Source organism: Convolutriloba macropyga, chromosome 14, assembly GCF_964194025.1.
Source record: "Convolutriloba macropyga chromosome 14, txConMacr16.3, whole genome shotgun sequence".
NCBI classification, from domain to species: Eukaryota; Metazoa; Xenacoelomorpha; order Acoela; family Convolutidae; genus Convolutriloba; species Convolutriloba macropyga.
This window is the reverse complement of record NC_134481.1, coordinates 26,967,661-26,983,350: the sequence shown is the minus strand read 5'-3', so window position 1 is coordinate 26,983,350 and position 15,690 is coordinate 26,967,661. Positions and strand designations below refer to the sequence as shown.

Below are 15,690 nucleotides of genomic sequence, written 5' to 3'. Positions count from 1 at the left end.
AGCAGCCCCCCACCACCCCCTAGTAGTACCACCAGGAGCCCCCCACCACCCCTAGTAGTACCACCGGAAGACCCCCACCACCCCTAGCAGTACCACCAGCAGCCCCCCACCACCCCCTAGTAGTACCACCAGCAGCCCCCACCACCCCTAGTAGTACCACCGGCAGACCCCCACCACCCCTAGCAGTACCACCAGCAGCCCCCGCCACCCCTGTTAGTACCACCAGCAGCACCCCACCACCCCTAGTAGTACCACCAGCAGCCCCCCACCACCCCTTTAGTACCAACAGCAGCCCCCACCACCCCCTAGCAGTACCACCAGCAGCCCCCACCACCCCTAGTAGTACCACCAGCTGCACCCCACTACCCCTAGTAGTACCACCAGCAGACCCCAACACCCCGAGTAGTACCACCAGCAGCCCCCCACCACCCCTAGTAGTACCACCAGCAGCCCCCCACCACCCCTAGTAGTACCACCGGCAGTCCGCCACCACCCCTAGCAGTACCACCAGCAGCCCCCCACCACCCCCTAGTAGTACCACCAGCAGCCCCCCACCACCCCTAGTAGTACCACCGGCAGACCCCCACCACCCCTAGCAGTACCACCAGCAGCCCCCCACCACCCCCTAGTAGTACCACCAGCAGCCCCCCACCACCCCTAGTAGTACCACCGGCAGACCCCCACCACCCCTAGCAGTACCACCAGCAGCCCCCGCCACCCCTATTAGTACCACCAGCAGCACCCCACCACCCCTAGTAGTACCACCAGCAGCCCCCACCACCCCTTTAGTACCAACAGCAGCCCCCACCACCCCCTAGCAATACCACCAGCAGCCCCCACCACCCCTAGTAGTACCACCAGCAGCACCCCACTACCCCTAGTAGTACCACCAGCAGACCCCCAACACCCCGAGTAGTACCACCAGCAGCCCCCCACCACCCCTAGTAGTACCACCAGCGGCCCCTACCACCCCCTAGTAGTACCACCAGCAGCCCCCCACCACCCCTAGTAGTACCACCGGCAGACCCCCACCACCCCTAGCAGTACCACCAGCAGCCACCACCACCCCTAGTAGTACCACCGGCAGACCCCCACCACCCCTAGCAGTACCACCAGCAGCCCCCACCACCCCTAGTAGTACCACCAGCAGCACCCCACCACCCCTAGTAGTACCACCAGCAGCCCCCACCACCCCTAGTAGTACCACCAGCAGACCCCCACCACCCCTAGTAGTAACACCAGCAGCCCCCCACCTCCCCCAGTAGTACCACCCGCAGAACCTTACCACCCCTAGTGGTACCTTCAGCAGCCCCCACCACACCTAGTAGTACCACCATCAGCCCCCCACCACCCCTAGTAGTACCACCAGCAGCCCCCCACCACCCCTAGTAGTACCATCAGCAGCCCCCCACCACCCCCTAGTAGTACCACCAGCAGCCCCCCACCACCCCTAGTAGTACCACCGGCAGACCCCCACCACCCCTAGCAGTACCACCAGCAGCCCCCACCACCCCTAGTAGTACCACCAGCAGCACCCCACCACCCCTAGTAGTACCACCAGCAGCCCCCCACCACCCCTAGTAGTACCATCAGCAGCCCCCCACCACCCCCTAGTAGTACCACCAGCAGCCCCCCACCACCCCTAGTAGTACCACGGGCAGACCCCCACCACCCCTAGCAGTACCACCAGCAGCCCCCCACCACCCCTAGTAGTACCACCAGCAGCACCCCACCACCCCTAGTAGTACCACCAGCAGCCCCCCACCACCCCTAGTAGTACCACCAGCAGACCCCCACCACCCCTAGTAGTACCACCAGCAGCCACCACCACCCCTTGTAGTACCACCGGCAGACCCCCACCACCCCTAGCAGTACCACCAGCAGCCCCCACCACCCCTAGTATTACCACCAGCAGCACCCCACCACCCCTAGTAGTACCACCAGCAGCCCCCACCACCCCTAGTAGTACCACCAGCAGACCCCCACCACCCCTAGTAGTAACACCAGCAGCCCCCCACCTCCCCCAGTAGTACCACCCGCAGAACCTTACCACCCCTAGTAGTACCTTCAGCAGCCCCCACCACACCTAGTAGTACCACCATCAGCCCCCCACCACCCCTAGTAGTACCACCAGCAGCCCCCCACCACCCCTAGTAGTACCACCGGCAGACCCCCACCACCCCTAGCAGTACCACCAGCAGCCCCCACCACCCCTAGTAGTACCACCAGCAGCACCCCACCACCCCTAGTAGTACCACCAGCAGCCCCCCACCACCCCTAGTAGTACCATCAGCAGCCCCCCACCACCCCCTAGTAGTACCACCAGCAGCCCCCCACCACCCCTAGTAGTACCACGGGCAGACCCCCACCACCCCTAGCAGTACCACCAGCAGCCCCCACCAACCCTAGTAGTACCACCAGCAGCACCCCACCACCCCTAGTAGTACCACCAGCAGCCCCCCACCACCCCTAGTAGTACCACCAGCAGACCCCCACCACCCCTAGTAGTAACACCAGCAGCCCCCCACCTCCCCCAGTAGTACCACCCGCAGAACCCCACCACCCCTAGTAGTACCTTCAGCGGCCCCCACCACCCCTAGTAGTACCACCAGCAGCCCCCACCACCCCTCTTAGTATCACCAGCAGCCCCCACCACCCCTAGTAGTACCACCAGCAGCCACCCACCACCCCTAGTAGTACCACCAGCAGCCCCCCAACACCCCTAGTAGTACCACCAGCAGTCCCCCACCACCCCCAGGTAGTACCACCAGCAGCCCCCACCACCCATAGTGGTACCACCAGCAGCCCCCCACCACCCCCTAATAGTACCACCAGCAGCCCCCCAACAGCCCTAGTAGTACCACCAGCAGCCCCCCCCCCCACCAGCCCCTAGTAGTACCACCAGCAGGCCCCCACCACCCCTAGTAGTACCACCAGCAGCCCCCCACCACCCATAGTAGTACAACCAGCAGCCCCCCACCAACCCTAGTAGTACCACCAGCAGCCCCCCAACAGCCCTAGTAGTACCACCAGCAGCCCCCCACCAGCCCCTAGTAGTACCACCAGCAGCCCCCCACCACCCCTAGTAGTACCACCAGCAGCCCCACACCACCCATAGTAGTACAACCAGCAGCCCCCACCACCCCTATAGTATCACCAGCAGCCCCCACCCCTAGTAGTACCACCAGCAGCCCCCCACCACCCCTAGTAGTACCACCAGCAGCCCCCCAACACCCCTAGTAGTACCACCAGCAGTCCCCCACCACCCCCTAGTAGTACCACAGCAGCCCCCACCACCCATAGTGGTACCACCAGCAGCCCCCCACCACCCCCTAATAGTACCACCAGCAGCCCCCCAACAGCCCTAGTAGTACCACCAGCAGCCCCCCCACCAGCCCCTAGTAGTACCACCAGCAGCCCCCCACCACCCCTAGTAGTACCACCAACAGCCCCCCACCACCCATAGTAGTACAACCAGCAGCCCCCCACCAACCCTAGTAGTACCACCAGCAGCCCCCCACCACCCATAGTAGTACAACCAGCAGCCCCCCACCAACCCTAGTAGTACCGCCAGCAGCCCCCCACCACACCTAGTAGTACCACCAGCAGCCCCCCACCACCCCTAGTAATACCACCCGCAGCCCCGCCATCACCCCCCTAGTAGTACCACCAGCAGCCCCCCGCCACCCCTAGTAGTACCACCAGCAGCCCCCCACCACCCCTAGTAGTACCACCAGCAGCCCACCACCACCTCTAATTATACAACCAGCAGCCCCCACCACCCCTAGTAGTACCACCAGCAGACCCCCACCACCCCTAGTAGTAACACCAGCAGCCCCCCACCTCCCCCAGTAGTACCACCCGCAGAACCCCACCAACCCTAGTAGTACCTTCAGCAGCCCCCACCACCCCTAGTAGTACCACCAGCAGCCCCCACCACCCCTCTTAGTATCACCAGCAGCCCCCCACCACCCCTAGTAGTACCACCAGCAGCCCCCCACCACCCCTAGTAGTACCAGCAGCAGCCCCCCAACACCCCTAGTACTACCACCAGCAGTCCCCCACCACCCCCTAGTAGTACCACCAGCAGCCCCCACCACCCATAGTGGTACCACCAGCAGCCCCCCACCACCTCTAATAGTACCAACCGCGGCCCCCGCCACCCCTAGTAGTACCACCAGCAGCCCCCCACCAACCCCTAATAGTACCACCAGCAGCCCCCCAACAGCCCTAGTAGTACCACCAGCAGCCCCCGCACCACCCCCTAGTAGTACCACCAGCAGCCCCCCACCACCCCTAGTAGTACCACCAGCAGCCCCCCACCACCCATAGTAGTACCACCAGCAGCCCCCCACCACCTCTAGTAGTACAACCAGCAGCCCCCCACCAACCCTAGTAGTACCACCAGCAGCCCCCCACCACCCCTAGTAGTACCACCAGCAGCCCCCCACCACCCCTAGTAATACCACCCGCAGCCCCCGCCATCACCCCCCTAGTAGTACCACCAGCAGCCCCCCGCCACCCCTAGTAGTACCACCAGCAGCCCCCCACCACCCCTAGTAGTACCATCAGCAGCCCACCACCACCTCTATTAGTACAACCAGCAGCCCCCACCACCCCTAGTAGTACCACCAGCAGCCCCCCACCACCCATCGTAGTAACACCAGCAGCCCCCCACCACCTCTAGTAGTACCACCAGCAGCCCCCCACCACCCCCTATTATTACCACCAGCAGCCCCCCACCACCCCTATTATTACCACCGGCAGACCCCCACCAACCCTAGTAGTACCAATAGCAGACGTACCAACAGCAGACCCCCACCACACCTAGTAGTACCACCAGCAGCCCCCACCAGCCCCAGTAGTACCACCAGCAGCCCCCCACCGCCCCTATTAGTACCACCAGCAGCACCCCACCACCCTAGTAGTACCACCAGCAGCCCCCCACCACCCCCTAGTAGTACCACCAGCAGCCCACCACCACACCTAGTAGTACCACCACCAGCCCCCACCAACCCTAGTAGTACCACCAGCAGCCCCCCACCACCCCTAGTAGTACCAACAGCAGCCCCCTACCACCCCTAGTAGTACCACCAGCAGCCCCCCACCACCCCTAGTAGTACCACCAGCAGCCCCCCACCACCCCTAGTAGCACCACTAGCAGCCCCCCACCACCCCTAGAAGTACCACCAGCAGCCCCCACCACCCCTATTAGTACCAGGGGCAGACCCCCACCGCCCCTAGTAGTACCACCAGCAGCCCCCACCACCCTAGTAGTACCACCATCAGCCCCTCAACAACCCTAGTAGTACCACCAGCAGCCCCCCACCACCCCTAGTAGTACCACCAGCAGCCCCCACCACCTACTAGTAATACCATCAACAGCCCCAAACTACCCCCTAGTAGTACCACCAGCAGCCCCCCCACCACCCCCTAGTAGTACCACCAGCAGCCTCCCACCACCCCTAGTAGTACCACCAGCAGCCCCCCACCAACCCTAGTAGTACCAACGGCAGACCCCCACCACCCCTAGTAGTACCACCAGCCGACCACCACCAACCCTAGTAGAACCACCAGCAGCCCCCAGCACCCCTATTAGTACCACTTGCAGCCCCCCACCACCCCTAGTAGTACCACTAGCAGCCCCCCACCACCCCTAGTAGTACCACCAGCAGCCCCCCACCAGCCATCGTAGTACCACTAGCAGCCCCCCACCACCTCTAGTAGTACCACCAGCAGCCCCCCACCACCCCCTATTATTACCACCAGCAGCCCCCCACCACCCCTATTATTACCACCGGCAGACCCTCACCAACCCTAGTAGTACCAATAGCAGACGTACCAACAGCAGACCCCCACCACACCTAGTAGTACCACCAGCAGCCCCCACCACCCCCAGTAGTACCACCAGCAGCCCCCCAACAACCCTATTAGTACCACCAGCAGCCCCCCACCACCCCTAGTAGTACCACCAGCAGCCCCCCACCACCTCCTATTAATACCACCAGCAGCCCACCACCACACCTAGTAGTACCACCAGCAGCCCCCACCAAACCTAGTAGTACCATCAGCAGCCCCCCACCACCCCTAGTAGTACCAACAGCAGCCCCCTACCACCCCTAGTAGTACCACCAGCAGCCCCCCCCACCACCCCTAGTAGTACCACCAGCAGCCCCCCACCACCCCTAGTAGCACCACTAGCAGCCCCCCACCACCCCTAGAAGTACCACCAGCAGCCCCCACCACCCCTAGTAGTACCACCAGCAGCCCCCACCACCCTAGTAGTACCACCGTCAGCCCCTCAACAACCCTAGTAGTACCAACAGCAGCCCCACACCACCCCCTAGTAGTACCACCAGCAGCCCCCCACCACCCCCTAGTAGTACCACCAGCAGCCTCCCACCACCCCTAGTAGTACCACCAGCAGCCCCCCACCACCCCTAGTAGTACCAACGGCAGACCCCCACCACCCCTAGTAGTACCGCCAGCCGACCACCACCACCCCTAGTAGAACCACCAGCAGCCCCCCAGCACCCCTATTAGTACCACCTGCAGCCCCCCACCACCCCTAGTAGTACCACTAGCAGCCCCCGACCACCCCTAGTAGCACCACCAGCAGCCCCCCACCACCCCTAGTAGTACCAACAGCAGACCCCCACCACCCCTAGTAGTAGCACCAGCAGCCCCCCACCACCCCTAGTAGTACCACCAGCAGCCCCCCAACACCCCTATTAGTACCACCAGAAGCCCCCACCACCTACTAGTAATACCATCAACAGCCCCAAACTACCCCCTAGTAGTACCACCAGCAGCCCCCCACCACCCCCTAGTAGTACCACCAGCAGCCTCCCACCACCCCTAGTAGTACCACCAGCAGCCCCCCACCAACCCTAGTAGTACCAACGGCAGACCCCCACCACCCCAAGTAGTACCACCAGCCGACCACCACCACCCCTAGTAGAACCACCAGCAGCCCCCCCGCACCCCTATTAGTACCACTTGCAGCCCCCCACCACCCCTAGTAGTACCACTAGCAGCCCCCCACCACCCCTAGTAGTACCACCAGCAGCCCCCCACCAGCCATCGTAGTACCACCAGCAGCCCCCCACCACCTCTAGTAGTACCACCAGCAGCCCCCCACCACCCCCTATTATTACCACCAGCAGCCCCCCACCACCCCTATTATTACCACCGGCAGACCCCCACCAACCCTAGTAGTACCAATAGCAGACGTACCAACAGCAGACCCCCACCACACCTAGTAGTACCACCAGCAGCCCCCACCACCCCCAGTAGTACCACCAGCAGCCCCCCAACACCCCTATTAGTACCACCAGCAGCCCCCCACCACCCCTAGTAGTACCACCAGCAGCCCCCCACCACCTCCTAGTAGTACCACCAGCAGCCCACCACCACACCTAGTAGTACCACCAGCAGCCCCCACCAACCCTAGTAGTACCACCAGCAGCCCCCCACCACCCCTAGTAGTACCAACAGCAGCCCCCTACCACCCCTAGTAGTACCACCAGCAGCCCCCCACCACCCCTAGTAGTACCACCAGCAGCCCCCCACCACCCCTAGTAGCACCACTAGCAGCCCCCCACCACCCCTAGAAGTACCACCAGCAGCCCCCACCACCCCTAGTAGTACCACCAGCAGCCACCACCACCCTAGTAGTACCACCATCAGCCCATCAACAACCCTAGTAGTACCAACAGCAGCCCCCCACCACCCCCTAGTAGTACCACCAGCAGCCCCCCACCACCCCATAGTAGTACCACCAGCAGCCTCCCACCACCCCTAGTAGTACCACCAGCAGCCCCCCACCACCCCTAGTAGTACCAACGGCAGACCCCCACCACCCCTAGTAGTACCACCAGCCGACCACCACCACCCCTAGTAGAACCACCAGCAGCCCCCCAGCACCCCTATTAGTACCACCTGCAGCCCCCCACCACCCCTAGTAGTACCACTAGCAGCCCCCCCCCCCCCCACCACCCCTAGTAGCACCACCAGCAGCCCCCCACCACCCCTAGTAGTACCAACAGCAGACCCCCACCACCCCTAGTAGTAGCACCAGCAGCCCCCCACCACCCCTATTAGTACCGCCAGCAGCCCCCCAACACCCCTATTAGTACCACCAGAAGCCCCCACCACCCCTATTAGTACCCCCAGCAGCCCCCACCACCCCTAGTAGTACCACCAGCAGCCCCCACCACCCCTAGTAGTACCACCAGCAGCCCCCACCACCCCCTAGTAGTACCACCAGCAGCCCCCCACCACCCCTATTAGTACCACCGGCAGACCCCCACCACCCCTAGTAGTACCACCAGCAGACCCCCACCACACCTAATAGTACCACCAGCAGCCCCCCACCACCACTAGTAGTACCACCAGCAGCCCCCACCACCCCCTAGTAGTACCACCAGCAGCCCCCCACCACCCCTATTAGTACCACCGGCAGACCCCACCATCCCTAGTAGTACCACCAGCAGCCCCCCACCACCACTAGTAGTACCACCAGCAGCCCCCACCACCACACCTAGTAGTACCACCAGCAGACCCCCACCACCCCTAGTAGTACCACCAGCAGCGCCCCGCCACCCCTAGTAGTACCATCACCAGCCCCCCACCACCCCTAGTAGTACCACCAGCAGACCCCCACCACACCTAGTAGTGCCACCAGTGGAGTCAAGTATGACTTCCAGAAAAGACTATTTGAAAGACTTTATTATTTAAATAAATAAAGACTGAAAATACTCTTCCCTGATTGGATAAAAAGGGAATAATAGATTTTCCTTTCTTTCCTTTAGATGTTTACCTGTTTTCCCTCTTCTCAGAGAAGAGAAAGTTATTTAGTCAGTACCAGTTACCAACCTGATATAATAATAAAGTATATTTCTCTCTCTCTCTACTCCGCCCTTGTTTTGTATTGAGATATATGTTAGACATTAGCATTGGGGCCCGTGCACTGTCTACTGAAGCTCAGATAGAAGAGTAACATACTAGAGATATAGAACTTTATTTAGTCAGGTAAGCCATAAGAGTACACCTTATTCTTGAGACGACCATAAGACAGTTCCAGATGTACCCTAATAAAGGTAAGCTCAGAACACGTCTTATCTGGTGCGACCAGTGCTGAACTAAATTGGGAAAATAACTCTTAATAAACTAATAACAAAATTATTGTTGGTAAACATAACGCATATAAAGAAAAGAACATTAAGATGGCTTACAACTACGATGAACAAACAAGTACTAACAATTTCTTAATACCATTTACAATTGCTAGCAATTGCCAAAAGAAAACCGTGAAATTATATACAGAATAATAACAAACTTGAAGAATAACCTCTTCAAAGAAACAAAACATATACAACAGATTAATATACATAGAAACCATCTAGTACATTATCTACCAGTAATACTAATGGATAGAGATCAAGATAACAAAAATTACACATTTACACTAACAGATGAAAAAGGAAATAAAAAGATATTTTTTAATTTCCAAAATGAAACAACACTATCGGATATGCTTAAAGTATTCTTAAAAAGACATGAGGAATTACAAGATAAAACAAAACTGACAGCAATAACATCTACAATTTAGGAAACACTAAGGAATACAGCCGGATACCTGAACGAACATAGTCAACAAATACAGTCAGTGAACGATAGATTACGACTAGACATAAAAAATTATAACAATTGGCTAACAAAAATAATTGAATTAAAAACAGATTTGAAAACAACAACATTAGATATAATAAAAATAGTATCTGAATTTACATTCCTATTTTGGTTAGACAACTTCGAACACATTAATGAAAAACGAATTCAATTCGGAGAAATATTTCCCGAGGAAATCAGTCATTTGTGTGACGAACTCCAAAACATTTGGAATAACGAACACTATTCAGCACATTTTGAAAGCACATTAAAAGTATGCTCAGATAGCATAAATTTCATTGAAGGATTAAAAAGTCATGTAAAAATCACGGATCGAGGACAGGCAGGATCTTCTTCATTTAACTTATCAAGAAGTCTAACATCGACATCGACACCGAAAGATATTCAAACAAATAATAGCTTACAATCAATACAAAATTCAACAATAAAACCTGATAAACTATTAACATCGAATTTATTTGGAAATCAACAATATATAGTAGATGACATAGATATCTCAGACTCAGAAGGAAGAGAGATAAGATTTGAAGACCAATTACCACCATCAGTGAACCAAAATGTCCGACGGAAATATCCAACGAGAGATAATCATAATAGAAACAATCCATATATTAGTTCTCTAAATGATAACCAGGAACAACACGAACAATATTGGGGACAACAAGCAATTAATTACATGGAACTAAAAGATGAAATAACAGCTACAGTAACAAACCACACAAATAAACTAATAGATAATCTGGAAATGAAATATCAACAAATGAACAGAAATATGGAAAAACGACAAGACGAAGCCCTCGAAATGGTATTCGACAGACTAAACAAAACTCTAGAAAACATTCAAAGACAAAATAATTTTAGAACAGCAACCGAAAACATACAGAACAATAGAAACATAGATAATAATAATATACATCATAACAATATACATCTTAACAATAACCAAAATAACAGACAACAAGAAAATCGTACTAGAAGAACAAATTCTATTACAACAGAAGAAAGAGAAACAACTGTAACAGAACCTCCTTTACCATTCTATAAACAATTAACATCAATGAGTATTAATGAAAAACCACAAATAGAACAAAACATTAGTAGTGGTTCAGTACCTACAACAATCAGACCATTCGATGGTACAGACCCAGCATATACTGTCGAAGAATACTGAAATAGTATAGTTGCAGCAATGATATTCAGCAGCGGCATAGAACCAGTAAACAAACCTGGACATCACCAATGGAAAGTTAAAAGAGCAGCTTTAATATTACATACATTACAAGGACCACCACAAAAATGGTATTCAACACTCCCGAGTGAAGCAAAACTCGATTGGGAAACATTTTGTAAAGAATTCTCAGATATGTTCGACTCGGAAAAGTCAAAACAACAAGCGAAAATATTATTACAACAATTACAAAAACACACAAACGAATCATTAAGATCACTTGCATTGAGAATAGAAACACTAGTAAAAACAGCATATTCACTATATACAGAAGATTATTGAAATAGTGTAATGAATCAAACATTCATTAGATGTTTAGACAACGAACTAAAAACATCAGCGTTGAAAAAACATGCGAATCATAAAAAAACGCCAAGGGAACCAGAGATGCCATTCAAAACATTAGTAGACAAAATAGACCAAATGGATTTAACAAGAACAATAACTAATAATCACAAAATATTGTACGAAGTCAATCAAAGTACAAGAAATATCAATGAAGATATAAAACAAATGAGTATAGCTTGTAGCAATATAAACGAACTTAATCAAAATGACCTAGAACAATTTGAAGGAACAATATGTAACGTTCTTAACGGAATTAATAATACATATGACAAAAAGAATTTTAAAGGAAGACCGAAATTTGCATTGTTTTGTAGTTATTGCAGTTCACATGGACATACTAAAGGTAGATGCTTTAAAAGACCACGTCGAGAAAGCATAGCACGACCAAAAGAAAAGTCATTCTGTAGTCATATGAGTAATAACCAAAACTTACCAAACAGAAGAATTGATTCAAACAACATTAACGGAAGACAATTACCACCAACGTCACCAATATATAACAATTCATGAAGTAGAACACCATATAGATCACAATCAAGAAATAGCTATAATAATAATAACAATAACACAAATTCTAGAGAAAATAGAAATTATCAAGGATATCGGAAATCAAACAACTACAATAACAGAAGTACCAGTTATAACAAAAACAATTACAGTAGAAACAGAAGTAACAGTTACAATAGAAATAATAACTATAACAGATACAACAATAGTAGATCAAAATCAAGATATACAGACAGAAACAATTCAAGACAACAGTCACCATATAACAAAAATAATAGTTATAATAGCAATAATAGACAAAGATACAACAGCAGAGATTCTAGTAGAAACGACAAATATAGACAACGTTCTAATAGTAACAACAGACATTACTCAAACAATAATAACAAGGATGACAACAGAAATCAATCACAAAAAGACAATTACAGACATTATAATAAAGAACGACGCAATGATGGAAACAGATATAACAATAACAATAATAATAATAATAATAGCAAAAACAGAACAAATAACGTAGAATCAGACAAACAGAACGATGACCCACCTGGCATTGATGAATATGAATACACATCAGAATCATCAGATGAAGATCAAGAAATATTAGATAAATTTTACAACGCGAACGAAGACAAATGCAATACAATAATAAACACACTGGAGAGTAACCCAACTTGGATACTACCAATGTATCAATGCAAAAAATTTGAACAAGATTTAACAAAACAAAAACCAATACTAGAAATCGATTTCCTGTTAGATTCAGGAGCAACATTGAATTTACTAAATGAAGATACTTGGAACGAAATTAAATACACTAACCCAGAAATACACTTAGAAAAAGCAAACAAAACATTAACAGCAGCGGATAACACAACCATAGAAACATTCGGAACAGTAACACTACATTAACACCAGATAGAATCTCAAATAACAGAAATAAGCCTAAAAACAATTTTCAAATCCACTTCTATATAACACAATGCAACCATAATATCCTAGGAACCCCATTCTTCAAAGAATATATAGAAACGATAAATGTCAACACTAATGGACTAACATTAAATACAAACACGATTTTAGATAATGATATCATATTCTATATGAACAGCACAAAAGGTTACCCGTACTAGTCTCGATTATATGCGATATTTAACAAAGAAACAATTTATATCGAACAAAATCAGAGAAAAAATATTTCCAATTCCGATATTCAAACAAATGAAAAAATCAAATGAAAAAACAATTCATAAATCATGTTTCTATTTTGAACCGATAAACAAATATCAAAATATATCTTTTACAGATATAAAGGACTTCACAGCAGATGAAGAGTACTTCATAGACATTTTATTAATTAGCAAAAATCGACACCGAATAACCATAAATACACGATTAATTTTTTTCATGAACAGAAACATTACATTTAAACGGCAAAATGAAGAGATATACCAGACAAATTCGATAGATTTATTCACAGCATTGTATCATCTAACATACGAAAATGAAAACGATATTAATGAAGTACTTAACATACAAGAAAACGAAACAATTGAACAAGTAGCAACATTTGAAAGAAAACCAAACTTTAAATGCAAATTCAATATTAACAAATATTCAGAACAAGACAAAGAATTTATACAACTGTTTGATTTTCAACATTCACACTTAACACAAGAAGAGTTTGAAAAGGTAGTAACAATCATACTAGACTATAAACAAGTATATGCAACAACAAAATTTGACGTCGGAAAAACAAAAGTAAAATTGAACCTACCAATGAAAACAGATGCAATTTTCAAAAAACAAAGAATAAGCAAAGTGCCGATACACCTTCGAGAACGAATACAAAAACTGTTAGATGTATTAAAAAAATATGACATAATTGCACCCGTTAGCAAAGGACAACTATCAACAGGAAACACATTCACAAATTCAGTAATAATATTACGAAAAGGAGAATCCTTAAAAATTGTACTCGATGCAAGAAACTTGAACAGCATGATAGACGAATCAAAATGCAATTGGCCTATAGAACCAGTTGACGTCGCACTCACAAGAATAAACGGAACAATATTTACAACAGCTGATCTAAATAGTGCATACAACCAAATACCTTTAGACGAAGAATCAATGAGATACACCCATTTTACAATCGGAAACGAACAATACTGTTTCAAACGATTATTCTACAGAATATCAATTGGACCAGTAGCATTTGCATCAATATTAACACATTTCCTATATCCTCTAATAAGGAAAGGAACAGTCATAACATATGTTGATGATATCTTCATACAAACAACTTCTTACGAACAAATGTTTGAAACATTAATAGAACATCACAAAATACTTCTCAAAGAAAATCTTAAGGCAGCACCTGATAAAACATATTTTATGTTGAAAAAAGTCAAATTCCTTGGACACATAATCGAAGATAAAAACGTGAAACCACTTACATCAAGAATTGATGGATTCCAGAAACTGGAACCACCAACCAGTATGAAAGCATTACAGAGATACCTCGGAGCAATAAATTTCCTTGCGAAATACGTCTACGGTATGCAACCAATACTTCAACCATTGTACAATCTCCTACACAAGGAAAGTGATTTCAAATGGACAATAGAACATCAAACTATTTTTGAACAAATGAAAAGAACAATAACACAAAAACTTGAAATAATAATGCCAGACACCAAAAAACCATTCTATATCATAACAGATGCCTCAAACACAGGCATTGGAGCAGCATTGTTACAACAGCATCCAACTGAAAAGAAAATGAGATTAATATCAGCAAACTCTAGACTTTTCACACCAATTGAGATGCGATTATCTACATTAATTAGAGAATGCTCAGCGATCATATTCACCCTAACAGAATATGAGTTCCTACTAACAGGCTCAAATCACCCAATTATCTGATTTACAGATCACAAGCCAATAATTTATCTGTTCACACAAAAGAACAAACCTAATCACAGAGTTTACAGGTTTCAACTTATACTGATGAAATTTCTAAATTTACACATTAATTGGACGGAAGGGAAAAACCTAGCCCTACCAGACCTTCTCAGTAGAACAATAGATGAAGAATACTTTACTAAAACACGCGATATAACAGTAGAAATACCGGAAAACATAAAATTTTTCTTCGCAAAAACACCATTTGCAAACAACTTAGAATGCAAGTACAGCATATGTAACAACACAGATGAAGACAACAAAGAAAAAACACACTACCCAGTTTTAGCTAACAAACATAACAATTATTTTGAAATAAACATTGATAAAAACGAATATCATCCAATCTCATACGAAAGTATAACAAAGAAACAAAAACAAATTTAAAACCGAAATACAAACCAAAAACAAAAAATTGGCAATCACCAATCGTAGAGAAAGACGACCTAATTATTGAAAGAAACCAAAAAGGACCCTACACAGTTCATCATGACGATGACTACCTTAGACTCATAAACAATATTAAACAAGAACATAATTACGATAACGCAAAAATAACAGACATTTTCTATGATGAAAAAACGAAAATAACAGAAGATCTGATCAGAGAAACACAAATAATAGATCCAGTACTTCACAAAGTAAAAATGTGGAAAAAACATAACAATAAACCACATTCAGTAACATTGGATATACGCGGAAACAAAGGACTATTTGCATATTATCGAAAATTTAAATCAATAATAATTGATGAACAAACTGGAGTCATTAAAATTATAATTCGAATCCACAAAAATACAATACAACGAATATGTCTACCACTAACATTATTATTATGTGTTTTCTACGACCATGTTACAGACACAGTAGGTCATACAGGACTTGAAAAAACAAAAAGAAACATAATGGAGAAATATTAATTTCAAAACTTAACAACCTGGATAAAA

General features: G+C 48.7%; 1 protein-coding gene across 1 annotated transcript in view; it reads left to right on the top strand.

Moving 5' to 3' along the window:
- The window catches only part of LOC142352891 (uncharacterized), a 179,222-nt gene that overhangs the window by 80,896 nt on the left and 82,636 nt on the right, over window positions 1–15,690 (top strand). The gene's annotated exons all lie outside the window — the stretch shown is intronic.